At 47.5% G+C, this 13,967-nt stretch overlaps 1 non-coding gene across 1 annotated transcript; it reads left to right on the top strand.

The window, feature by feature from the left end:
* The first annotated feature begins 8,239 nt into the window (after nt 1-8,239).
* On the top strand, nt 8,240-8,311 carry TRNAW-CCA (transfer RNA tryptophan (anticodon CCA)). The gene has a single exon. It is a non-coding gene; the product is annotated as a tRNA-Trp (tRNA).
* The last annotated feature ends 5,656 nt before the right edge of the window (nt 8,312-13,967 follow it).

Below are 13,967 nucleotides of genomic sequence, written 5' to 3' on the forward strand. Positions count from 1 at the left end.
ATGGTTCTGATTCCATAGAGAGAATACATAGACTGGGAACCAAGGAGTAGAAGCAGGAGAGACTTGGCTCACCATCACTCCCAGTGACGCAGTTGAGGAATAGGTTTCAATTTCTCAAACCTGGGTGCTGTAAGCTTGGAAGGTTTGTTCCCCAAGGCAGAACAATTTGTTCAGAAAACACATCAACTCTGAGCTCTACACTGTGGCTACTACCAAGAGACCAGCCAGCAAGAAGAAGAGTCACCATTATGGCAGGGATATTTGATCCTGATCCTTGGCAAATGGTAGGGCCATTGTTACACGGCAGGAGAAGGGAAGCATATGTTTGGCACCCAGATCACCCGCTAGAACACCACTTGGTACTATTGTATCCACTTTCGTAGTAAACAGGTAGGGACACAAAGCCTGAGAAACACACTGGTGACCAAGGCCTCAGAGATGAGAATCTGAGTATCCTGCCATCTGCGAAGCCACCAAGACCAGCGTGAGGAGCATCAGAATGGATGTTAGAGGAGAGCAACAACGAATATAGTTTGCAGCCCTAGGACCAGTGCAGGGGGAGGGGAGACTGGAGTTCCATCCTCTTATAAGATTCTTCCAGGAGAAGAGGCCCACCAGAATCCTGGAGTTGCTTCTCCAAAAACTAAGTCCAAGCTGTGAAAGGTGAGGGCTGCTGGGGAGCCTGGGTGGCTCAGTCGCTTAAGCGTCTGCCTTCAATTGGGGTCTTGATCCCAGGGTCCTGAGATGGAGCCCCGGGTCGGGATCCCTGCTCAGGGAGCCTGCTTCTCCCTCTCCTCCCCACTCAATGCTCTCTCTTACTCTCTCTGTCTCTCTCTCAAATAAATAATAAATAAAATCTTAAGAAAAAGAACGGTGAGGGCTGTGGTGGATGCTGCCTGGGGCCCCCCTTCAGAACTGAAGAATTCCTTCTCCAGGGGCTGGGAGTGTTACTGGCATGCAGCGCTCAGCTTAAGAGAGCTCCCTCCCCCGCCCCCCCCCCCCCCCAAATCACAGCCCATTCTTGGGACAGCCCACACCGAGGGCCGGCTAACATTGGAGCAAAGAACTGGCTCTTCTACACAATGCTGGGGCAGTTTTGAGGGACCAGCTCAGCCTCGGGGCATGTCGCAGGGTCAGCTGATACCTTAGCTGAGATGTCATGGTAGCCCAACTTCTCTGTCTACCCAGGCCTGCTTCCTACTCTTCTGCGTACATGAGCCTCCGCGTGATTGGCCACCTCAGAGTTGGCTTCCTGGGCCACCCAACCTGGGACGTCTCCTTCCCTGCCTCTCATATTTATTTTGAAAATCTAGACTGTAATTATGGAACAAGAGCAGCTAAGATTTCTACTTTTTCACTATTACAAACACAATTTGGGTAACCCTACAGGAAAACCCTTCCAAACATCCTTGTTTTCATGGGGCCATAAAAGCCAAATTTCTGGGGCAAAGTACACGTATTGATAAGGACTTTTAATACATAGGTCATATGCCTTCCAACAGCTTTGGACTCTCCCCAGTTGTGTATGAGAGTGCTTCCTGCCCACACATGTTTGCCAACATAGGGCAATCACATCCTTTTTAATAATTGCTAATTCAACATTGCCGTCTCTAAGTTTGGGGATTTTGTATCCCATAGAAATTGGGAGAGGAAACTTCTTCTTTCCATAGGGAAATGAGTTTGGGGGGAATATCAAAATTACTGAGGTGAGCAGGATTCAAATTTTTGAGAGGAAACTTTCAACTCCTGCCATCCCATCTGCACCTGGAGTTTCTCCAAATCTGTTCATATAAGCAGAACTCCACACTGTCATTTGAGGTGATATTATTGCCATAGAAAACCCTGATGTTTCATATCCCCAGGCAGTAAGTATCTTAGGGAAACCCATATAGAAATTTGAGAATTTGGTGCGACGATATTACTCTTCTTTTCCTCAGGTGGGAAACTGGACTCTGGACTCATGTTTTCTGAGGGAAAAGTTGTCTCTCCCAAAGTGGCTTTTCTGCGAGGCCGATGCTCATGGCTTTACAAGGTTGAAGGGAAGGAAGTTAGAGGAGAGCAACGAATATAGTTTGCAGCCCTAGGTTTCAAGACTTGTGGTCCTTTATCCCTTTCTTATTCTCTGGGAGCTCTCTATGCAGTGAGGATAAGTGACCAGTGAAGCCAGGGTCAGCGCAGAGCGAAAGCAATGAGAAGATGATACGTCTGTAACCACTCTGTCCAAGGTGATGAGAGCTCGCTCCTGGGAGGGTCCCCCCAGCACATTCCTGGAATCCCCACTGTCCTGGAGCTCTGTCTCTGAAGTGGATGGTGACTGTGAGATCACCACTTTCAAATCCACAGGAGCCCTTTGGAGAAGAAAGACACCTTGATGAATCAAGGGATTCTAATCTAATGGCAGGATTTCAGACACAGGGTTTTTTTGATGTAAGAAATACTTGAGGAAAGAGGCTTCTTCCTCTCAACCTCTTAAATTTCCTTCTCGGGCCACCATCTATCACACCCTTGGACATGCTCGACTTGTAAGACAAGGTCAGCATGGATGGCATGTTCTTCCCGCTGAAGTCATAAGACTGGAAACAGCGGAGAAGCTTGGCCATTCCCAAGAGAAATCCAGTAGCTTTTCTGTGCTAATACAGCATGACAAGATGACAAGGCCTTTGGTGATATAAATAAGAACACAGGAGGCATAGACCAATTGACTGGCAGACCCTCAGATGACGCAGTTGGCCACGTGATCCTCCCTACGTCATGGGAATTAGGTAATGTCCCAGATCCAACCCGACTCAGAGTTATAAAGATTTTATGACTCCAAATATAACTTCCCACGTCCTCTCTCCATTCCACTCCCCCTCAATCAGTGCCGTAACCAACCACATTCCCACAATACTGCGCCTTCTCTCCTTTTCCCATCTGGGTATGACCTTCTTAGCAGGAATGTGGTAGTGAGTCCGAGGTGATAGGCAGGCTTATTTAAGAGGCTTTAGGACTCCCTGAGCTGGTACAAAAGACACAAAGGGACCCCCCCCACACACACACATTGTGCACATATATGATCATTTGAGGCTGTCCATTAACACCCTCAGAATGAACTCAATAGAACAGACTCTGGTCTACCTGCCCTGTACCCTAGAACTGCATTTCTAACCAGGTCCTGTGCTCAGCTACATTTTCTCTCTGAGGACAAGAATCAAGCTTCTGGCTCTCCTCCTCCTCCCCCGTCCTCCTCCCCCTCCTCCTCCTCCTCCTCCCCCCCCTCCTCCTCCTCCCCCCCCCCTCCTCCTCCTCCTTCTTCAAGCTTCTGGCTCTTCTTCTTCCTCTTCTTCCTCTTCTTCTTCTTCAAGCTTCTGGCTCTTCTTCTTCTTCTTCCTCTTCTTCTTCTTCTTCTTCAAGCTTCTGGCTCTTCTTCTTCCTCTTCTTCCTCTTCCTCTTCCCCTCCTTCTCCTCCTTCTCCTCTCCCCAACCCTAGCGGCCCATTCTTGTTTTTCTTTTGGCAAAAGAGTGGGTCACTCTACAGCTCTACCCATAGGGGATGGCAAATAAGAAAACAACCTGGGGACAAGTGGGACCACATTCATGTCTAACAAGACAGAAGCCAGCACTGGGTGTTACACTTAACTAATGAATCATTGAACACTACATCAGAAACTAATGATGCACTATACAGTACCTAACTGAACATAATATAAATAAATAAACAAACAAACAAACAAGCTCTGGCATGGAAGGAAGTGTAGGGAGAGTGTTACCACCCACGGCCTCAGACAGAACCTGTGTTTTCTTCTGCATCGCCTGAGCCTGGTCCTGGATTCTTCTTCCACCAAAGCTCTTCCAGCCCAGCTCTGCTCCACTCTCCTGGGGCAAATAGGAAACCTATTGGATTTCAGTAACTTTTTAATTTATTTTATTTTTAAATGATGATTAAATGGATTGATTCTTATTTGTCAAAAACAGTTGAGACTATAATTATTTTTTAAATTTTTTGATTTAAATTCAATTTAATTAACATGTACTGTATTATTGGTTTTATAGGCAGAATTTAGTGATTCATCAGTTGCATATAACACCCAGTGCTCATTACATCAAGTGTCCTCCTTAATGCCCATCACCCAGTTACTCCATTCCCCACCCGCCACCCCTTCAGCAACCCTCAGTGTTTCCTAGAGTTAAGAGTCTCTTATGGTTTCTGGGGCGCCTGGGTGGCACAGCGGTTAAGCGTCTGCCTTAGGCTCAGGGCATGATCCTGGCGTTGTGGGATCGAGCCCCACATCAGGCTCCTCCGCTGTGAGCCTGCTTCTTCCTCTCCCACTCCCCCTGCTTGTGTTCCCTCTCTCGCTGGCTGTCTCTATCTCTGTCAAATAAATAAATAAAATCTTAAAAAAAAAAAAGAGTCTCTTATGGTTTGTCTCCCTCTGTTTTCATCCTTCTTTATTTTTCCTTCCCTTCCCCATGTTCACCTGCTTTGTTTCTTAAATTCAACATATGTGTGAAATCATGTGATATCTGTCTTTCTCTGACAGACTTATCTCGCTTAGCATAATGCCCTCTAGTTCTGTCCACATCATTGCAAATGGCAAGATTTCATTCTTTTTGATGGCTGAGTAACAGTCTCTACACCCAGCGTGGGGCTTGAACTCATGACCCCGAGATCAAGGGTAGGCTGTTCTACTGACTGAGTCAGCCAGGCCCCCCAGAAGATTTTACTTTTGATAAGGATCAATTGATAATTTTTTTTCTCTTATTGCTTTCTGTGACCTACAAAACCTTCCCCTATGCCCAAACCATGAAGATGTTCTCTAATATTTCCCTCTAAATATTCCAGGGTTTTTGCTTTTGTTTCCCTCAGAGTTTTAGCTTTTATAGTTAGATGTATAATACGTATCAAATCAATTTTTTCAGTAGGGTGTGAGGTGATAGCCAATATTCACTTTTACTTCCATAGGAACATCTACTATCCCAATAGTGTTTAAGAAATTCCTTTCCCCCATTAAATGACTTCGTATCTTTGTTGAAAATCAAATGACCACAGGAGCACCTGGGCAGCTCAGTTTTTTGGGCAACCAACTCTTTTTTTTTTTTTTTTTTAAGATTTTATTTATTTATTCGACAAAGATAGAGACAGCCAGCGAGAGAGGGAACACAAGCAGGGGGAGTGGGAGAGGAAGAAGCAGGCTCATAGCGGAAGAGCCTGATGTGGGGCTCGATCCCAGAACGCCGGGATCACGCCCTGAGCCGAAGGCAGACGCTTAACCGCTGTGCCACCCAGGAGCCCCAGGGCAACCAACTCTTGATCTCAGCTCCGGTCATGATCTCAGGATCATGGGCTCAAGCCCCACATCAGACTCCACACTCAGCATGGAATCTGTTTGTCCCTCTCCCTCTTCTCCTCCCCTGGATCATGTTCTCTCTCTCAAATAAATAAAATATTTCTTTAAAAAAAGAAAATCAAAAGACCATGTAAGTTTGGGTGTGTTTCTGTTCCATGGCAGTATTCTGTTCCATTGATCTATTTGCCATCCTTATAACAGTATAACTTGGTTTGATTCTACAAAGTTTCCATCAGTAGGAGAATCGATAATCTATAGTATATTCATACCATAAAACATTAATGAGCAATAAAAAGGGGCAAACTACTAACATGGATGAAAACATACTGTGTGAAAGAAACCTCGCCCAAAGAAAAGAACACATATTGTATGATTTCATTTGTTTGAAATTCCAGAATAGGCAAAAATAATCTATGGTGGGGGCTGCCCAGGTGGCTCAGTCTTAAGCATCCAACTCTTGATTTTAGCTCAGGTCATGAACTCCGGGTCTCGGGATCAAGCCCTGCATCAGGCTTCCCACTCAACGGGGAGTCTGCTTCTCTCCCTCCCCTGCTACCAAGCACATGTGCTCTCTCTGTATTTAAAATAGATAAATACATCTTTTTAAAAACTAATCTATGGTGGGAAAAAATAAGAATAGTCATTCTACCTAGGAGTTGGGGTTGGGAATTGGCTGGAAAGAACCATGAGGGAACTTTCTAGAGTAATGCCAAAGTTCTATAGCTTGATAAGGCTTGGGTTGCACAATGATACACATTTGTTAAAACTCCATCAATTTACACTTAAGATTTGTGCATTTTCTGTTATAAATTTAACCTAAAAGGGAAAAGAAGTTTAAAATGTTAGACTCTCCAAGAACAGGAACCAGGACTCCTTGGACAAATGGTTGATTCAAGGACACGCATAGGAATAGTACGGGATGAACCTGGCACATCTTGCCAGAAAGTAAGGAAATGCTGAAAAGAAGATGGTAGCATGTCGAAAAAATCCAAGCGCCAACCTGAAGGAGCTCATAATGGCCAAAGCTGGAACAATTTTGGAAACAATATAAGAAATGGTATTTTATGGATTAAATCCATAGAAATAAAAAATACCCAGGAGAGGGGCACCTGGGTGGCTCAGTCGGTTAAGCATCGGACTCTTGATTTCAGCTCAGGTCATGATCTTGGCGGTCATGGGATGGAGCCCAGTGTCAGGCTCCGGGAGCAGAGTGGTGTCTGCTTGAGATTCTCTCTCTCCCTCTCTCTCTGCCCCTCCCCACGCTCGTGCTCTCTCTCTAAAATAAATAATAATCTAAAAAGAAAGAAAGAGAAAGAAAGAATGAAAGAAAGAGAGAGAGAAAGGAGAAAGAAAGAAAGAAAGAAAGAAAGAAAGAAAGAAAGAAAGAAAGGGAAAGAAAGAAGAAATGATATTCTATGGATTAAATCCATAGAATTTAAAAATACCTAAATCTGTATTGAAGCAAATGAGTAACTGAATATGTAATATATAAATAAATGGGAAGGAAAGCCAGCTCTTTCTTATAGAAGGATCACGATCATAAATGTAGAAGGAAAAAGGAAGTCGAAAATTACCATCAGTAATAGTTGCCACAGGCAAGATGGATGCTAAAATTAGTAGGTGCAAGCTTGAGGGGAAATACGGTATTTGCCTGGTTTCAAAGCATTTACCCCCAAATATTTATTAATTACAAAACAGGAAACAGCAGGACAATGGAGAAACAGCAGAAACCATGTTAACTAAATGATCTAAGCTAACATCACCGGTCAGAAGACCTCCGAGAGTAGGGACTGGGAAGGTCAGAACATCATTTCAGGGAGTTGGGGGGCGCTCTGAAGGCAAAAGGGAGGGATGGGGAACCCCATGAAAAGTGACTTTTACAAAAGGAGACTATAGTGTTATGGATGCACGTTTGAATGATAAAACTATAAAGAAAGGCAGTGGGGGGCGCCTGGGTGGCTCAGTCCGTTGAGCGATGCACTCTTGATCTCAGCTCAGGTGTTGATTTCAGAATCCCGAGTTCAAGACCCCGCGGGGCTACACGCTGGGCGAAGCCGACTTAAAAAAAAGGGGGGGGGGGGGAGAAAAGCAGGTAAGTAATTACCCTAAAGTTGGAGAGTGGTTGTGGACCCTCCAGAGGCTTTTGGGGGTGAGTGGTGGGCAGGTTCTGCTTCTTGACCTGGCTGGCGGTGGCCAGGGTGTTTGCTCCCTTGGTGATGACTCATTAAGTGATACCTTTGTTGTGTGCAGTTTTCTGAAACTCTGCGGTTCTTCGCAGTCACGCCATCATTGGACACTTGTGAGTACCTGGGAAGAAGGAAATGTGGAAATACATCAAAAAGCAATCAAAGAACTCACTGATTTCAAGTTTTATTACACTCTTCTATAATACCCAATTTTCAAAAATGAGTTTTGGTTTTATAACTGGGGGTGGGGCGGGGAGGAGGGGCTCACGACCATTGTTCCAAAGTCACTTGGATTTTTTTCCCTTTACTCCTGTCCGTGGGACGAGCGGGCTCCCAACCTTCGCTTCCTGGCGCCGAGTGGGTTGCGAGTTTCGCGGGCGCTACCTCCCAGCCGCCGGCCTCCCGGGGGCCGCACGCTGGTGGCCCCCGGAGACAGCAGCCCGGGCGGCTCCGGGGCCCCTGGGGCCGCCGCGCCCGGCCTGGAGCCCGACCGTCCCTGCGGAAGGCCGAGCGCCGCGTCCGGCAGGTGGTGGCGGCGGCGCCCGGGCACCGGCCCTGCGGCGGAGAGCCCCGGCCCTTGCGGGGTGCAGCCCCGCGCCCGCGCCTCCGTGCCGTCCGCCCTGCGGCTCACTCGGAAAGCGCAGGAGCGACGCGGGGACGCGACCGGGGAGGGGGGAGGTGTAGGAAGGAAGAGCCTTAAAGGATCAAAAGTCGTTCCTGTTCGCTGACCTCGTGGCGCAATGGTAGCGCGTCTGACTCCAGATCAGAAGGTTGCGTGTTCAAGTCACGTCGGGGTCACAAGCACCCATTTTCTCCCCCACGCAAGGAAATGGGGGGTTTAGGTCATTTGTCATTTCGTCCCTGCAAGGACGCCAAGGACCCTCCTGCCACTAACTCCCTTGCAGCAAGGAAGCCAGAGAACTGAACCTCAGGGGACGGGCCGTATCGTTTTCCGAGCCCGCGGCGCTGATCTGAGCAACGCCAGGAGGCGCTGCCTCGAGCCTGGGCACCTCGGTGGGGACTCTCCGGACAAGGGACCCTGCCCACCTCCTCCTTCCCCCACCCCGTCACAAAACTTGCGACCAGAAGAACAAGTTTTTAAAAAGACCAACCACGCAATAGAAAACAGAAAATGAAACGTAAATCGTGTTGAAACGTGAAAAGAAACAACTCTCATCGTTAAAGCAATGCAAATGACAGGGTCAGCGAGATTTTCGCCTAGGAGACTGGTTAGCCTATGATCCAGGAAGGGAGGAAACTGAAATAGTTCTAGAAGAATATTTTTCACTCGGCCTCTTTAGAAAAGTCTTCTGGTGTATTTTTCAATCTTGCTTCTGTTCTTTTTGTTCTAGCCTTTTTCCAGGAATGCCATTTACCCTTCCATACGGTGGATAAGCACCACCCAGTGATGGGTAATTGGGCTTCTCCGTACTCTGCATCTATCATCTCTCAAATTGTTGCCTGTGTTTTCCCATTTTCCGTGCATTTGAGGATATCTTTGTCCATCATCCGGGATCCCATTTTCTACAACTTCATCTCTGCTCTTTAAATAGAGGGCATTGTAGGCGCCTGGGTGGCTCAGCCCGTTAAGCGTCTGCCTTTGGCTCAGGTCGTGATCTCAAGGTCGTGGGAACGAGCCCGCTATCGGGCTCCCTGCTGAGCAGGGAGTCAGCTTCTCCCTCTCCCTCTGCTGCTCCCCCCGACCCCCACCCCCGCTTGTGCTCTCTTGCTCTCACTCTCTCTCAAGTAAATAAATAAAACTCTTTAAATAGAGGGCATCATAATCCTGCCACTGTCATTTTGAGTTCCTGCTGTAGTCTCCTCTCTTTTAAATTCAGCCACTTGCTCCATAAAGCTTTTCACGCCTCATTTCAAAGAGGCCGTATCTTGGAGGATGCCTCGTATTACTTTTCTGAAAAAAAAAAAAAAAATCTGAACCGTTTGATCATTTTCAGGGGTATGTTTTTCTTCTGCAGGGAATGATTCTCTTTTCCTGGCCCTGCAGAATTTAAAACAAAACAATATAAAAAACAAAGGAAACTTGCTTTTACCTCTTCCTCACCTTAAATTAGGCTCCGTGAGTCAGCTTGGTCACCGGAGGGCAAATCCTTTCTCAGATCTTAGTACTAAACACTGGAGATCCCACATTTCAGTGTGAGTTTCAACTTGAATGTCTGAAATGGATCTTACCTCCTTGGCTGGGACAGAAAACACCTTTCTATTAATTTAAATCTCCTTTTATTAACATTTTAATGTGATGCCAAACGAACACTTGGAAATCCCTTAGAGTTTTCCACCTTTCAAGAATTTTACAAAGAATCTGTTGTGTAGGTATTACAGCCTAAGAATTAGTTCCGTGCAAACTTTATTAGTTTTAAATTTTCAATAGTGTCCTTCAAGTCTCTTACATGAATTAATAAACTTCTCTTTTTGTGTATTTATAAACTAGATTTGAAAAGGGCTACATGTAGGGCACCTGGGTGGCTCCGCTGGTTAAGTGTCTGCCTTTGGCTCAGGTCATGATCTCAGGGTCCTGGGATCAAGTCCCCCAGTGGGGCTCCCTGCTCAGAGGGGAGCCTGCTTCTCCCCCTTCCCTCTATCCCTCCCCCTGCTTGTGCTCGCTCTCTCCCTGTCAAATAAATAAATAAATAAATAAATAAATAAATAAATAAATAAAACCTTTAAAAAAATAAAAAATAAATAAAAGGAAAGTAAACATTAAAGATGGCAGAGCCTTGCACACGATATTTGATACATTTTGTCGCCCCATTGTCCCTCCCAGTGTGGGCGCTTCCTTAGCTCCAGCCAACCTGGGCCTCGGGACCCGCTTCTCTAGCCAGACGGATGTTCTCGGGACAGAACCTGAGCCAACTGCTTCTTATCTCCAAGGAATTTGGATTGCAAACAATGGAACCCACTGTTTGCTTTGGAGGGCATTCTAAGCCAGTACACGTGTGAGATGAAATGGTAAAGTGACTTTGTTTCTTATCATTCCTTAAAATACGTATTGTTTGCTAGTTCTGCTTCTCCTGGAGGAGGGAGCTAAAGGGGGTGGGGGAGGGGAGAGAGGGAGGGACAGTTGCCATGACTTTCCAGGTCACTGTGATTACAGTGATTACAGCGTCCATCCTGTGTAATAGTCCCGTCTCTGAACATGATTTTGCAGGAGGGCTTTTCTTTCCTCCTGCTCCCGTGTTTGTGTCCCTCTGCCCACAGCTTGCTAACTGTGTCTCTGATCCCTTCAGAGTCAGAGCTGGGGAGTAGGAGAAACAAGGGTAGGGAAAGTCTCCATGCTAGATAGTGTCATCAGCGGAAATCCAACTCTTGCAGACCCATGGAATTTTGAGAGACCCCCTCCCATATTGCACTTAGCCCTGCTGAATATATTTTTATTTCAGCTGGTTGCACTTTGCTGACTCAACATCTGACATCTAGGATTCTCCTCTAGGAGATCAGTCCACCTTCCAGGCAGCCCTGTGAATAGCTTCTTAAAGCCCACACGCACACAGATGGTGTCTAGACCATGCGAAGAACTCCTGCATCCCTTGTCCCCCAAGCCCCCTCCCCCAGTGGTCTGCAGGTGCCTTCTTTCCACTTGACCATCTCTTGCTCTTAGGTTTGTTAAAGAAAAATATGCATCAAGCCACTGAGCCTCCCAACTCCTGGAGACAAGTATCAAGCTGTCGGGGTAGCCTGTTAAAGCTTCTCTCACTAGGTCCGAACTCCGGGGCAGACATCCTCCCACCCCTTCCCTTTGTGAAGCTCTCCCCAGAAGTTCAGAAGCCATGTTCTTCTCATAATTCTCTGATACTGTCAGAATGGGTGAGGACCTTAATCAGCTAACAGTTTCTCAGCCACTACTTTATTATTTATTATTATTATTATTATTGCCAGTTCTGTGGTGGCTTGCTTCAGAACTCCCTTTAGCTATCTGTTATCTCTTATTAGATCCTTAGCACAAAATTCCATTCCAGAAGCAGTGGAAAGGAAGGATTGAGGTGGAGGTGGGGACGACTCTCTTCTCTGCACAGCAGTGGGGTTCCCCCAAAGGGCCCAGGCCCGGCGAGTGACTCCAGGATGGTTCTAAGAGGATCAGAACTTGTCCACCATCCAGCACAGCAGGAGGCCCTCCGCGACCTCCCACCTTGCCTCCCAGACCCAAGCTCTGGTAGAGGAGGTGAGGAAACCTCTTTTTCGGGTGCTCGGTGCTGAGGCATCTGGGTTCTCTCGGCCCTTGAAGGAAGTGTAGCCTCTGCTGGCCCAGCCTCCGTTCCCACCTGGCCTGCAATCCAGACCTGGGCCACACAGGCCCAATTACCCGCGGTGATCCTCTTGGGCCTCAGCCCTTCTGACCACAGGGCCTTTGAACCAGAATCCCCTCGGAAGGTCGATCTTCCCTGGGGAGGCCCAGAGAGAGCCAATGGCTCAGTGAGAGACTCTCAGGGTGAGAAATGGAGGCAATCCCCAGTCCACCTTCCAGAACAGACCACGCTCGAAGGGTATCTTCACCAACCTCAGGCCTTTCTACCAGTTGTGAGAGAGGACTGGGCCTGAGGGAGCTCCTCCCACTTTCTAGGGGCTCAGCTCTTCCCAAAGGCCTCAAGAAAATTCCTAACTTCCTCGCATGCACCTTCCAAGCAGTAAAGACACCTCCCTCTCTAGTCCGAGCAACTGCCAGCTGCGGGGACATTCCCACCCCCCACCCCCAAGTCCAGGTAGGGAGCTGCATTCACGTATCCTCAATGAAGGGCAGAGGAGCTCTGGGTCCAGACTCTGGTCCTTGAGGTGTCCATGGCAAGGCTGCCCTGGGAAGTTTTGCAGAACCTGGATGGCAGTGATGTTGGGGAGCACAAGGAAGACCAGGACAGCTCCTAGAGGAAACAGCCAATTCAGAAAGGAAGGGCCTGTAGGAAGCCAGCATGGGCGCTGGTGGCCTCTACCGAGCCCCCCTCCCCCCATCCCCCGGTAATCACCAGCTCCCCTCTCCATCGCTGCCCCTGGAACCACCACCCCGCCCCCCCGCCGCCCCGGTGCGGTAGCCCAGGCACGTCGCACCCCCTTAGTTAGCACCAGCCAGCGATCAGTGTGGGACCAGGAGGGAGACGGGGGAGTGGTCGAGCAAAAAGGGTTTGCAGAGGGTGTCCCAGAGGAGACTGCATCTGGCTCTCAGGTGGCCAGGCCAAGGTCAATGTCCAGGCGGCGCCGGCAGCTCCAACCACCACCAGGTGGCGCTCCAGTCGGCGCTCCGACAGGTGCAAGCCGCGGCGCTCCGCGAGCCCCAGGATGAGATTTTGTAAGACGCGAGTATTGCGAAGCATGTTGCTGGACCCTCGCCGCCTGCACCCTTCTTTATCCAGGAGACCAGCTAGTGCGGAAAGAGGCGCTTCAGGAGTCCTAAGTCGGGGAGGCTGATACCAGCCCTACACGGGCAAAGAGGTCATTCAAGTCTTCACCCTCATCTATGTGGATCATATTCAGGACACGGGCTTCCTTATTCAAGCGGGCAAATCCTTTGTGGAGAAACACCTTGATATTCACCCATCGCCAGATGGTTATTTCGAAATGTATGATTTTGTTACACCTTAATATAGACGACTTTAGCAGTACACTTAAAGTTTTTAATTTAAAATTTTGTTTTTCTCGGCTCCATTGAGGTATCACTGATAAATCATTTAGCCATTTAGCCAAGTTTTTGACAGCAATTTTAGTGAAATGCTTGGCAATGGGATTCAGCAATTTCATGGCCAGGAATAATCATAGCATTTAAATAAAATTAACATATACCGGCATACCTTGGAGATATTGTGGGTTCTGTTCCAGACCACAGCAATAAAGTGAGTCAAATGAATTTTTTTGGCTTCCCAGTGCATATAAAAGTTATGTTTATGTTATACTATGGCCTGTTAAGTGTATGATAGCATTATGTCATAAAAAACAAGGTACATACCTTAATTTTAAAATGCTTTATTGCTAGAGAATGCTAAGCATCATCTAAGCTTCCAACCAAGTCATAACCACTGATTACAGGTCACCGTAACCAACAGAATAATGAAAACGTTTGAAATATTGCAAGAATTAGCGAAATGTCGGGGCGCCTGGGTGGCACAGCGGTTGGGCGTCTGCCTTCGGCTCAGGGCGTGATCCCGGCGTTATGGGATCGAGCCCCACGTCAGGCTCTTCAGCTGTGAGCCTGCTTCTTCCTCTCCCACTCCCCCTGCTTGTGTTCCCTCTCTCGCTGGCTGTCTCTATCTCTGTCGAATAAATAAATAAAATCTTTAAAAAAAACAAAAGAATTAGCGAAATGTGACACTGAGACCCGAAGTGAGCAAATGCCGTTGGAAAAATGGTGTCGTTAGATTTGCTTGGACGCGGAGTTGCCACAAACCTTCAATTTGTAAAAAACACAATATCCACAAAGTGCAATGCAATGAACCATGGTGTAGTGGTATTTCCA

This window comes from Ursus americanus, chromosome 14 (assembly GCF_024610735.1).
Source record: "Ursus americanus isolate L20-20 chromosome 14, mUrsAme1.1.p, whole genome shotgun sequence".
Classification (NCBI taxonomy): domain Eukaryota; kingdom Metazoa; phylum Chordata; class Mammalia; order Carnivora; family Ursidae; genus Ursus; species Ursus americanus.